The sequence below is a fragment of the Ranitomeya imitator genome, chromosome 1 (genome assembly GCF_032444005.1).
Source record: "Ranitomeya imitator isolate aRanImi1 chromosome 1, aRanImi1.pri, whole genome shotgun sequence".
Taxonomy (NCBI): Eukaryota; Metazoa; Chordata; class Amphibia; order Anura; family Dendrobatidae; genus Ranitomeya; species Ranitomeya imitator.
The window spans coordinates 657,781,874-657,793,264 of record NC_091282.1 but is presented as its reverse complement, the minus strand read 5'-3'; positions in this window follow the sequence as shown (position 1 = coordinate 657,793,264).

Here is an 11,391-nt window from a genome sequence, read left to right as displayed (position 1 = left end):
AGGATGGGCATGGGGTCCATGTATATTCGGTTTTGGCCATTTATACCAGGAAGGGGATCCATGTATTCCAGGATGGGGATGGGGATGGGGATGGTAACCATGTATACCAGGATGGGGATAGGGGCCATGTATACCAGGATTGGGGTGCCATGTATACCAGGAAGGAAGGGCCATGTATACCAGAATGGGGGACCCTGTATACTAGGATGAGGATAGTGTATGCCAGGATGGAGGAGCCATGTATACCAGGATAGTGGATGGGGGCCATGTATACCAGGATGGGGACTTATGGATCGCCCCCAGACACAGGGCCACGAGTTCTCGGTACCTCTGGTTCGGTTCTGAGGCTGTCACGGTGGCTAGACCCGGTCCGTGACCCTGCTAAGGGGCGTCCAATAAAGGTGAAGCAGTCTGTCAGGGGTTTGTGACACCACCTGTGGTATTCGGTCAGGGTGACCGACGCTGCTGTGGGGTCCGCTGGGGTGATGGAATGACAGCTGGATGGTATACCTTCCCACAGGTGAAGTATGTCCCCAGGGCTTCCCAGTAAGGTGGATGGTGATCGTGTGAGGTGCAGTCAATAACGAGGACACCAGGTTGCAGTCTCTTTACCTCTTTACTGAAGACTTCAGGATCCTCAATCCAGAGCACGTTTAACAGGGCTATCTGAGACCGGCCGGTCCGATGGGCACTTCCAGAGTTTCCTTCACAGATGGAAATCGTTGCCTACCACTAGCGCCTGTGTGTTGTAGTCCTACCCTGCTGAGCATTCGGAATAGTCCTCACAACTGCTGTTCTCGTCCGTTCGTTCTCTACAGCTCTCTCTCTTTCTTTAGTTCCAGATGTTACTAGTTTCTCGTCCCCAGTATGTTTTGGCTAGGACGCACCCGTATGACGGGAAGGCCTGGAGATCTTCCGGGACCCTAGAGACGCCCCTCTCCCACAGTTGCCCCCTATGTCTTCGTAGGAAATTTAAGGTAGACAGCCAACCTATAATTAACTGTCCTGCGGAGTTCGAAGTAAGGCCTAGAGTCCGTTACTCCTGCGGTGTTCCGGCCACCGGCTACGCACCTCAGTAGGATGTTGCCTCGGTCTCACGGCACGACTCCTACTGGTACTCCTTTGTGCTTGATCTCGTTTATACTGTTCCACAATATCCTTCCCTTCGTGTCTCTTTCTTAGGATACCGCCGCAAGGTAGTGCAGGCGCAGTTCCGTAACATTCTGCTCTGTTCGCTAGGCACCTGCCAGGTTCCCACGCCTGACAGGGACCCCCCTATGTCTTCTCCCTGCAACACCCCCTGCCACGGGATGTTGCCTGCATCCAACCCAGTCAGCTTCTGACTAACTTCCTCCCCAATCCCTAGTTTTACCAGTGTGAGGAATGGCCCAATGGCCGGAGTGTGAAGTGTAATGTGTTCTGGTGATACCTGGTCAAGAGAACTCCTTTAGTGCCATCAGACGTACCATCACTCCCCCTAGTGGCAGAGTGTCATACTGCAACGACCAGATCTCTGGGGCGCTGCACTTATATATCAGGATGAGGAGGCATATACCAAGGTGAGGGATATTACCCCTATAGCAGTGTCAGGCTACTTTCACACTTCCGTCGGTACGGGGACGTCGCAAACTGTCGACCCGACGTACCGACGGACGTTGTGCTAAATTTAGCACAACGTGGGCAGCAGATGCAGTTTTACAACGCATCCGCTGCCCATTATGATGAGTGGGGAGGAGTGGGCAGAGTTTCAGCCGCGCATGCACGGTCGAAAATGGCAGACACGTCGCACAAAAAAAGTTACATTGAATGTTTTTTTGTGTGTCGCGTCCGCCAAAACACGACGGATCCGTCGCACGACGGATGCGACGTGTGCCCATACAAGTCTATGGGCAAAAAACGCATCCTGCAGGATCCGTTTTTTGCCCGTAACGACGGATTGCGACGGAGGAAAAAAGACGGAAGTGTGAAAGTAGCCTAACTCATCTTCATTCATCAGAGGGTGAAATTGGGTCCGCAACTTGCAGGTATTATTCCCAGAATCCTCCAGCTGAGCGGACTGGACTATGTATGTATCAGATGATTCCGCTTCCTTTGCTTTCTGCCCATTTTTGTAAAAGTCCACCCAGAGAAGGTTACGTCTGGTGACACACATCAGGGCCATGGTATCACCTTCTCTTATGGAGGCTGACACTTTTTATTTACGAACTAAACCAAAAAATCAAAATAATGTTATCGCCAGAGTCAATCACAGGATTAGCCTTATCATGGCCCAATTCTCCACCTGATAGGGAAGGTCCTATTTTTATGATGTGAATATAGAGGTCCCTATGGAGTGTACATCTCCAGTGCCAATTACTACCACCAATTGGACAAAAAATTGTTCTAAACTAACTAGTGATTGGTCCCTGTTTTTCAGGGGCCCTACAAAAGCCACATGAACTGCCAGTGTTTAATAGGTTACATTTCTGGCTTGACGCTCATTGACATAAGTGAAGACGACAGGACGCAGTTTACAACTACCCAACGTGAATAAATCAATGACAGGAAAGCATTGATGTGAAAAAAATATTTGACGATGGAGAAGTATTACCAGCCAAATAAACAAATATACATGTTCATGAAAAAACTATCATCATTTCATGAGAGGAAACCTGACACTGGCATTGTCGGAGGTGCTCTATATGAAGGGGTAAAACTCACTCCGGCCCAAACATTTATTGAACTCCCCCGTTTTCACCAGCACAACTATTCGCCCCACCCTAGCCCTAATGAAGACAAAGACCAGAATTTATTTGGAATAATGTAGGCCACAGCAGCCTCTTTTATTTAACATACAACAATTAACAATGAATGTAAATACATTAACATTTTAGACTAGAAGGAGTACTTGGAGCCCACAAGAATCTGGTGATTAACGACCCATAAAGTGAACATAACATAACACCAATTTATTTTACTCCCAGCCGTTGTAACCCTGGCTCGGGAGCACCAAAAATCCCACAAGAGGGTTCACTGTTCACGGTAATATTCAGGAGATCCGACCACTCCTGCCGGAACTCCCCACCACCATTCACCAGATCCGAAACATATTAAACTCCAAAAACCAGAGGAGCCATATGCCAATGGATCCCCCAAACCAATTTCCACCAACTCCAAGGACTCCCCCCAGCCGCCCCGGCCACAATGATGCAGAGCTAAACCGATCTTACTTAAGAACTGGAGTGCCCCCAGACGCAGGGCCGCTGGTTACTCGGCACCGGTCCTCTCTGTCTCAGTTCTAGCATTGTCACGGTGGCTGGACCCGGTCCGTGACCCTGCTAAGGGGCGTCCAATGAAAGGGGGTGATGAAAGTCGGCTAAGGTTTCCTGACGCCACCTGTGGTATTCGGTATTCGGTCAGGGTGACCGACGCTGCTTGGGGTCCACTGGGGTGATGTGATGGCAGCTAGATGGTATACCTTCCCACAGGTGAAGTATATCCCCAGGGCTTCCCAGTAGTGTAGGTGGTGATGGTGTGAGGCGCAGTTAATAACGAGGACACAGGGTTGCAGTCTCTTTACCTTTTACTGAAGACTTTGTGATCCACAATCCAGAGCACGGCTAACAGGGCTGGCGGAGACCGGCCGGTCCGAAGACACATCTAGAGTTCCCTTTGCAGGTGGAAATCAGTGCCTACCACTAGCGCCTGTGTGTTGTAGTTCTTCCCTGCTGAGCATTCGGGATAGTCCTCACAACTCTCGTGTTCGTTCTTTCTCTCTCTCTCTCTCCCTGTCCCCCAAGTTTATCTGGATAGGACGCACCCGTTTGACGGGAAGGCTCGGAGCTATTCTGGGACCCTAGAGAAGCCCCTCTCCACGCTTGCCCCCTATGTCTTCTTAGGTGATGTATGGTAGACAGCCAACCTATAATCAACTGTCCTGCGGTATTTGATGTAATGCTTGGAGTCAGTTACTTCCTCGGTGTTCCGGTCACCAGCTACGCGCCTCAGTAGGATGTTGCCGTTCTCGGGGCATGACTCCTACTGGCTCTCCTTTGTGCTTTGATCTCATTTCTCACTTTTCCACAATATCCTTCTCTTCGTGTCCTTTCTTAGGATACCGCCACAAGGTAGTGCAGGCGCGGTTCCGTCACTTTCTACTCTTTCTGCTAGGCCCCTGTCAGGAACCCACGCCTGACAGGTCCTCCCTGGACTCTCCCAGGCTGCGTTCTGATCTAACTTCCTATCCGACCCCTAGTTTTACCAATGTGAGGAGTGGCCTAATATATAGTGCCTATTGCTCCCCCTAGTGGCCGGAGTGTGAAGTGTAATGTGTGCTTGTGATACCTGGTCAGGTGAACTCCTTTAGTGCAATCAGACATAACATCACTCCCCTTAGCGGCAGAGAGACATTACTGCAACGACCAGGACTCTGGAGCACTGCAGAACCATGACTACCCGCTCAACCCAGGCAATATAACCCAAAAAATAGGGCGGAAGGGAGGGACAACTTGCCATATGCCAATGGATCCCCCAAACCAATTTCCACCAACTCCAAGGACTCCCCCCAGCCGCCACAATGAGAGGCCATTGAACACCTCAAAGGCCTGAGACCCCACCAGAACGAAAAGCCCAGACTCCAGGTGCCTTGGGATGGTGGAGTCAGCGCAGGTGATCCTACAGTGCGCCGAGCCCCACCATTCACGTTCCCGGCCGCAAAAGAAGGCCCACTAGCCCGCGGCCCTGGAGCAGGGGAACCCCCTGTCACCGCCGACGAGGCCAGCACGACGCTGACAAGCCTGAGGCTGCCCGACCTTCCCGCATCCGCCGCTCTTCCGGACCCTGCTGCGGGCACCGAGGCAGGCCGCATGATAGACACATCACCGCAGCGGGCCTCCCGTTGTTCCATGCCCAGCGTCTTGACTCCACCCCCACCACACAACGAGGTGAGGGCCTAGTAACCGCCGCTGCGCCCCGCATGGCTGTCGGATTCCTCCCAGGCCGGGGCCTGCTAGCTGCTGCTCTTACCGGCGCCTGGCCTGGAGGGTCCCGGGAGGGGCTCCTGCACCTGCGGGGGGCACGGGGACCCGAATCTGGAGATAGCTGCTCGGGGGGCCGTGACCATCGAGACCAGTGTTCCAAAGGTGGGTCAGCTGGCAAGGACCCCCCGCTGCCGTCCATGAGGTGCACCACCTGTGCCTTGAGCCAGCCAGGAGGGTGTGAAGCTGAAGCCGCCCTCAGGCTCTCAAGGATGGTGTCGACGCTGGACATGTCCGGTACAACTTGGGACAGTGAGCGGGAACTGACCAGGCCCCACCCCAATCCCCCCTTTATGCCCACCACCAGCCCCCACCCCTTATAATTAGCCTAATCCCCGCACCCCTCCAAACCCACTGTCATGATGGCCTTTGCATACGCCTTGGGGGGAGGGGACGGCTCGCTTCGGCCTGTCCTAAAACACCAGATCCTTCTGAAGAAGATCAAGAGAGAACATTGTAAGGTCTTGAAGTGCGAAGGAAGAAAATCTTCACTTATGTCAATGAGTGTCAAGCCCGAAATTTAACCCATTAAACACTGGCAGTTCATGTGGTTTTTGTAGGGCCCCTACAATGTTGTCTTGTTAATGGTGAATTCATAATCTGTGTCTCTGTGGTGCTGTATCGGTCTAGCGTCTTTATATCAGTAGAAGTTGGAATTATTTTTATTTGGTCAAATGTCATATGCAAACTCGGCTTCAGGAAAATGGCCACCGCGATCTCCATCTGCGCACGCGCGGCATTCCGCGGCCATTTTCCTGAAGCCTCGGGCAGAAGAGCACTCCATCTGCGCCCGTGCGGCCTCAGGAAGATGGCCGCCCCCACCGATAAAAAGGGGAATAGCGCTGATCGGGCTCTTTTTCTTCACCTGCGCAGTGGATTCAGCAGTTGGGCATGCGCAAACCACTACGCCACCAACGGAAAGATATGCAAGATCTGGGGGAAGAAACAGCGATGTCACCACGCCCATCTGACCAGACCAGACTGATTGACAGGCGAAAACGGCGACTTTGGTAAGGTATTTCGGCAGCATAGGTGGGGAATCAGGGTACACAAAATACACTATTGTAGCGCACAGCTCAGGCCCTATTTAACAGTATTTTTATCTCATACTGAAAAAACGGGGTGACAGGTTCCCTTTAAAGGTGCTCCCTACTGGTTTTACAAGAAGAAGCTTTTGCGAAGAATCTGTTCCTGATGATGACGTGAAAGTTTTGCTGTTTTAAAAGTTGATGACTGACTTGTTGATTGTTTGCACTATCTCGAAAAAGACTTGAGTTTCCTCTTAAAGGGAATGTTCGTTTGTTGCAGCTTGCTAAAGAGTGATAATGTTGCCTTAAGAAGTTAGATAGCAATAATGTTTACATAGCAGATAGTATGTAGCAGGTTAGATAGTGATAGGATGTTTTATAATGTTGAGAATAAAAAGTTAAAGTGATGTACTTTAAATAAAATTGAAGTTAAGTTAAAAATGGTAGGTTTTAGGGAGAAAATGCAGTAGGCCCGTGGGGGTAGACAGATAGTCCTGCATATGTAGAAGAGAGATAAGGAAAATGTGATTAGCACTTTAAGGGTTAATGATAGTATACCCTTAGATGGTACTTGCACTTAGTAGCTAGAATACCTGTATGGGTAATTATGTTTCATAGGTAGATAGTAATTGTTTTCAATTTGCCTTTAGAAGTCGCGCGCATGCAATGTAAATATGTTATCATTTGCAACGTTCAAGTATTCTCACCTCCCATAAAGGGAAGCACTGTTATATTAACTTGTTTTATAGCATTTGAAAAAAAAATTTGCATGTCTTTTGCTAATGTATTGTTGTTTTCTTTTTCCCAGTCCGGGAGTACTGGATTTGACGGGGAAGGCGGGGGGGAAGGGGGTGCAGCGCCCCAGAGTCCTGGTTCAGTGCAGTAATGTTATTCTTCCACCAGGGGGGAGTGATGTTATATCTGAAGGCAATGAAGGAGATCTGTCCAGGTATCACAACCACAAAACACACTTCACACTCCAGTCCGCCAGGGGGAGCCATGCTTCTATCCATTAGGGCACTCCTCACACTTAGGTAAAACTGGTGGGTTGGTTAGGAAGTGAGACAGAAGCTGACTGGGCTTCACCCAGATAGAAGCTGACTGGAGGGAGAAGGAGATAGTCAGTGAGTCCCGACCAAGTTTGGCAGAGGCTGGTTGGAGTGGGTTCCAGCCAGCTCCAGACTGCGGCCAGTGGAAGATGGAAGGCACACGGAGCTGCGCCTGCATCCCATGTGGCAGCATCCTAAGGAAGGACATGAAAAGGAATTGTGTTGCAATGAGTGAGCAACAAAGTCATAGCAACAGGAGAGGAACATCAGAGGGAGACCAGCTAGAAGCAGGCTGCCTCCTTCTGAAGCGCAGTACCGGTTGCCAGAAAACCGAGGGAGTAAGAATCTCTATGCCGTTACTTCAGAGACTGGCAGGACAGTTAATTCCACGTTAGCTGCCCGACCATTTACCCAGGAGGCAGGGTGGCAACTTGTGGGGGCCGGGGCGTCTCTAGGGTCCCTGTAAAAAGCCTCAGGCCACCAGTCATATGGGTTTGTCCTATCCGTAAGGGAGAGAGAGAGAAGAGACTTAACATCTACAATAGTTGTGAGGACCTTACTGAGTTGCTCAGCAGGGAGGGACTACAACGCCCAAGCACTAGAGGAAGGCTATTGAATTCCACCTGGATAAGGGAACTCTGGATTTGCCTTCAGACTGGCCAGACTCTGCCTACCCCATGGTCCCTACCCTGGACTGTGGATGCTGAAGCCTTCAGCAAAGGTAAAGAGACTGCAACCTTGTGTCCTCGTTATTCACCGCGCCTTACATCATCCACCATCTACACTCTGGGAAGCCCTGGGAACATACTTCACCTGTGGGAAGGTATACCATCTAGCTGCCATAACATCACCCCAGCGGACCCCTAAGCAGCGTCAGCCACCCTGACCGAATACCACAGGTGGCGTCACAAATATTATCCCTTTAAAGACCGCCCCCCCACAACTTGAATGGACCTCCTGAGGGCCACGGACCGGGTCCGCCACCGTGACATACCCCACCGAGAACAACCGAAGGGGGCCGGGTCCGAGTACCTCACTGGCCTTGGGGGCGCTCCACATGTTTGAAGGCAGAGGGGAAGGTACCAGAAGTTAGTGAAAGGTTGAAGAGATGGGTTAGGGATGGGATTAGTGTGGTGGTGAGGTTGGGGAGGAGGTGGGATGGGATGAGGTCAAGTGCACAAGTGGTGAGGTGTGATTTGGAGAGAAGATGAGCAAGCTCGCCTTCAGAGATTTTGGAGAGTGAAGTTATGGGGTTTGGGCATTGGTCTCTCATACAAAGGGGTTGTGGTGGTTGAACAACAAAGACTTGCCTTGTTTGGTCTATCTTATTTTTGAAGTGCGTGGCCAAGTCCTTGGCAACGATTAGGGAACTCGGAGGGGGCAGTGGTGGATGGAGGAGGGAGTTAAAAGTGTTGAACAACTGTTTGGGGTTGTGGGATAAGGAAGATACGATGGTTGTGAAGTAGGCCTGTTTAGCAGAGGTGAGAGCTGATTTGAATGCAAGTGTTGCTTGTTTGAGTGCAGTGAAATCATCTCGTGAATGGGTTTTCTTCCAACACCGTTCTGCAATTCTGGATACTTGCCAAAGCTTTTTAGTGATGTTATTGTGCCAGGGTTGTCTATTAGTTCGTCGCACTCTGCTATGCATGACAGGGGCGACCGTGTCAATAGCTGATGCAAGAGTGGCATTGTAGAAAGCAGTGGCAGTGTCTGTGTCGTGGAGTGAGGATATAAAGGACAGTGGTAGGATAGAGTCAGAGAGTGTGTTGGTGTCTAGGTGTGCGAGGTTCCTGCGTGGGTGCGCATGGTGCTGGACATGGGTGACTGGTGAGGAGGACAGGGATGAGAAAGTGAGTAGATGGTGGTCAGTTAGAGGGAGAGGGGAGGTTGTGAAGTTAGATAAGGAGCATAAACGGGTGAAGACCAGGTCTAATGTGTCTCCGTCTGTGTGGGTGGCTGAGGAGGACCACTGAGTGAGTCCAGTGGTTAGTGGTTAGTACACATCTTTGCTTAAAAAAATTATACACCATGCAAAGATTAGCCCACACAGCATGGTGCTTCAGAAAAAAACTGATCCTAAAAAACCAGGGTAAGGCCGGGTTTATCCTTGCATATTGGGGCTTTACGGAGAGCTGCGTACTTCCTCTGTGATGCTCTGCCCACTTCAGCACTTCTTCCATTTAGGTCTGCCAACTTCTGCCTGCATCCTGGGTACCTATCTTTAACACTGGGTACACAAGACATGCAGATGTATGCGGGCGTGTCATTTTGACGCACCCGTCGACCGCACTGGATGCAACAATTTGCGTTTTCGTGCGGTCGGCGGGTGTGTCAAAACGACGCATCCACATACATCACCATGTTCTGCGCACCCAATGTTAAAGATAGGTAGGCAGGACGCATGCAGAAGTAGGCGGTCCTAAACGGAAGAAGTGCAGAAGTGGGCGGAGCTTCACGGACAAAGTACGCAGCCGCCCGCAAAGCCCTGGTATGCAAGTGTGAACGTAGGGTAACTGATGAATAGCTCGTTCCCAAAAATAATATGTCATAATTGGGATGCTCTATTGTGTGCCAAGCAGAAAGAATGTTATCCTTTCCCAATCTCACTCAGCCGATGTGCAGAAATGAGTGATCTGGCCCTAGGCACATCCCTGTCTGAACATCTACCTAGATGCGGAGGTTGGCACCCTAAGATTGCGAGAATTCGCGCCCCCGCTCATACGTCAACTCTCCCTCAGCTCCTATTTCACCCTATAAGACGTATAGTCAGAAAAAATGTATCCACTGGTTTTATAAACCGTAAATATAGATGAAATCACATTTTAAGAATAACTGATCGATACAAAAAAGAAAATATATGTGTAAGAAAAGAAGATAGTTCAGATAGCTACATTCATAAGCCAGTCATGACATATAAGGGAGTGAACATCAATATATACGAATAACCACTGGTATAGAATAGGAATAAAAAATTATTAGTCTGCTGATGTCTCAGTCCTATAAATGCACCACAAAGAACTCCAAGTATACAATGCTTGGCATGAGATCTGCCAATAAAGTGGTGCTAGCAGAAACAATTATCTCTCACAAATGATATAATCAAAGATATTCCCTAATAGGAATGGTGAACAACGCACAGGGGTACCACAATATAAATTTAGAAAAAAGTGTCATGACAGATGACATAGTAGGGACAGTTTAGTCCTTAAAGGGAACCTGTCACCTGAATTTGGCGGGACAGGTTTTGGGTCATATGGGTGGAGTTTTCGGGTGTTTGATTCACCCTTTCCTTACCCGCTGGCTGCATGCTGGCTGCAATATTGGATTGAAGTTCATTCTCTGTCCTCCGTAGTACACGCCTGCACAAGGCAAGATTACCCTGCGCAGGCATGTACTACGGAGGACAGAGAATGATCTTCAATCCAATATTGCAGCCAGCATGCAGCCAGCAGGTAAGGAAAGGGTGAATCAAACACCCGAAAACTCCACCCATATGACCCAAAACCAGTCCCGCCTAATTCAGGTGACAGGTTCCCTTTAAGATATATTGTACTTATCTGTCTGGTTGTGGTTCTTCACATACAGTAGGCGATTAGATACCATGATGGTCTAAAATCTCAGATAAGATTGTTAGGCTCTCAACGCGTTTTCCCCATAGACGGGTTAATCAGGAGAGATTGATATTAAATAACATGGCAGTGGAGAGTTGTCCATCAGATAAGGCTGCTCAACTTTTCTTACTCATATATTTTCTTTTTTGTATCAAACATTTATTCTTAAAATGTGATTTCACCTACAGTATATTTACGGTTTATAAAAACAGTGGATACAGGCCATCTGGCTTTCTGTTTCTGACTATACATCTTATAGAGTGAAATAGGAGTGGAGGGAGAGTCGAAGTACGAGCAGGGGCGCCAAATTTTGCAATCTTAGGGTGCCAACCTCCGCATCTAGGTAGATGTTCAGACGGGATGTGCCTAGGGCCAGATCACTCATTTCTGCACATGGACTGAGTGAGATTGGGAAAGGAAAACATTCTTCCTGCTTGGAGCACGACAGAGCATCACTATTATGACATATTATGTACATACATTACTGATCCTGTACAGATCCTGAGTTACATCCTGTATTATACTCCAGAGCTGCACTCAGTATTCTGCTGGTGCAGTCACTGTGTACATACATTACATTACTGATCATGTACTGATCCTGAGTTACATCCTGTATTATACTCCAGAGCTGCACTCAGTATTCTGCTGGTGCAGTCACTGTGTACATACATTACATTACTGATCATGT